The sequence below is a fragment of the Triticum dicoccoides genome, unplaced genomic scaffold (assembly GCF_002162155.2).
Source record: "Triticum dicoccoides isolate Atlit2015 ecotype Zavitan unplaced genomic scaffold, WEW_v2.0 scaffold11231, whole genome shotgun sequence".
NCBI lineage: Eukaryota > Viridiplantae > Streptophyta > Magnoliopsida > Poales > Poaceae > Triticum > Triticum dicoccoides.
Window position 1 is genome coordinate 1 of NW_021177743.1, and position 1,941 is coordinate 1,941.

Below are 1,941 nucleotides of genomic sequence, written 5' to 3' on the forward strand. Positions count from 1 at the left end.
CGCCCCATGTCTTTCAAATAGTCGAGAAAACCAACGTAATTATCAGCCAATGCCTTTTTCAAGTCTCTCTTCTTTTCTGCTCAAGAGTAAATACCAATGAAACCTGTGATGACCATTTATTTGTTTTGCTTCATCTTATAGGTTTCTTCGTATTTTGCATTTAAATTTGGGTTATTTTCATTCATCAAGACGTGTTAGTCTACTTCCCTATCTTGGGTGTCACAGTCAAAATATCTATATGGCATTAGTATGGCATTAAGGTTATACATTTTTTCGCACTGATATTAAATGCAAGCTATCAAGCTACTGATATTAAGGTTATCAATTTTTCACACTGCTATGTTGCTATCAGTACCAGGTGTTCTTGTATTTCTAATTTCTGTTTGCTTGCTGTTCAGGTGTTGTTATGTTTGTTTGGTAAGCTTTGCAGCCACTTGTGTTTACATTTTGTCCAAAACTCATGATGACCTGATGGTGTACCTGGAACGTTCAGTTTTAAGGATCAAAAGACCATCACGGCATACTGATAAGGTTTTGCAGTTTTCCAATTTAGTCTACATTCTACTGAACGTGGTACCTTTACATTTTGCATAATTGTTGTCAATGAATTTTATGGGCAGCATACTGTAGCAGTTCAGGCGTGGAGTCTGAAGGTATAGTGCATATCCGTGCTGAATCAGTGAATTTGTGCAGCGTTTTACAGTTGAGGTAATTCTGAAATTGTTGTTAGCGGTAGAGGTAATCATGTGCCGATCAAATCAGTGAATTTGTGCGACTTGCTAGTGCTGAATCAGTGAATTCACATTGAAGGGCAATCCTGGAATTGTGAAAAGCTCAACGAGGCATGATTGTATTTTCGCTCCCCAACCATTTTCTGAGCACCACTTTGTGCTATCTGTACTCCGAGTTCTATGATTTTTTTTTATCTTCCCATTACCGTCCAATACAAAGTAGTGAAAATTTGGTCTGATCAAGTGAACAGTGAATGAGGATGTCGATTATGCTGGGTATCTACTTGGTGCCCAACTGTTTACATGCGGTACTTGAGTAACCAGCTCTGATCATTCTTTTATCTACTTCAGTCAGACAGGCATGTACTGTTGGTAGCTAATCTCAACTATGATGTTGCTTGGTTTTGCAGATCAATCTCCTCGGAAGCAACCAAATGAGTTGGGGAAAGGTGTGGTTGACTGAGGCAGTCTTGTAATACTGCAACAGCCACACAAGCATGGCACTGTTCGGTGGATGAGGTTTTAACTGTTCCTCGGATGCAGTGTACCTAAGATGGTCATCTTAGATGGATTTTGGTACACATTCATTATTATATGCACGCTACACGATGGTTAGTATTGTGCTCATTTGGTATGAGTGCATCGCAAAGTATTTTTACCATGCCAAGTACTCACACATTTCTTTTGCTGCTGCTTTGCCAACAGATATAACATGGAAATGAAAGGTACCTGCCCGGAATAAAACTGAATTCAAATGGCTGGTTGAATTTTGCTGGTGTGGGTAATTGGAGAAGGTTTTGTACTCACGGTTCTCGCCGAGAACTGCAACTCCAGCAGAACGTTTATTCATGCGAGGTAATAAGGCCACAGTGAAATGCGACTCTGCAAGAAGTACACTAGCTAGGCAGCTAGCTAACATGTTCTTATTAGCTTAACCGACTTGAAAACAAAACGTTTCAGAATTGGAGTGCTGCCAAGAACTGTGATCAGTTGAATTGCAAGTCTGCGGAATAGAAATGCTTGCTGGAGCCTTTCCTAGGCTAGGCTAGCAGAAGCGTGAACGATACATATCTTGCTGAAGAAATGCTTGCTGGAGCCTTTACTTGCATATCTAACCGAAGAAACCGACACCCAGCGGTTATCTTCATCAAATCTAACAGCAACTTACCGCTTTCCCCGGAGTTACACGACACACTGCCACACCCTTCAT

The 1,941-nt window shown here is 40.7% G+C and overlaps 2 long non-coding RNA genes across 2 annotated transcripts; both read left to right on the forward strand.

Annotated features, from left to right (window-relative positions):
• Positions 1 to 374: 374 nt before the first annotated feature.
• Positions 375 to 1,049, forward strand: LOC119343011. The gene is made up of 3 exons (XR_005165853.1): positions 375 to 531; positions 621 to 708; positions 811 to 1,049. It is a non-coding gene; the product is annotated as an uncharacterized LOC119343011 (long non-coding RNA).
• Positions 1,050 to 1,130: 81 nt separating this feature from the next.
• Positions 1,131 to 1,931, forward strand: LOC119343010. The gene is made up of 3 exons (XR_005165852.1): positions 1,131 to 1,342; positions 1,437 to 1,586; positions 1,692 to 1,931. It is a non-coding gene; the product is annotated as an uncharacterized LOC119343010 (long non-coding RNA).
• Positions 1,932 to 1,941: the final 10 nt, after the last annotated feature.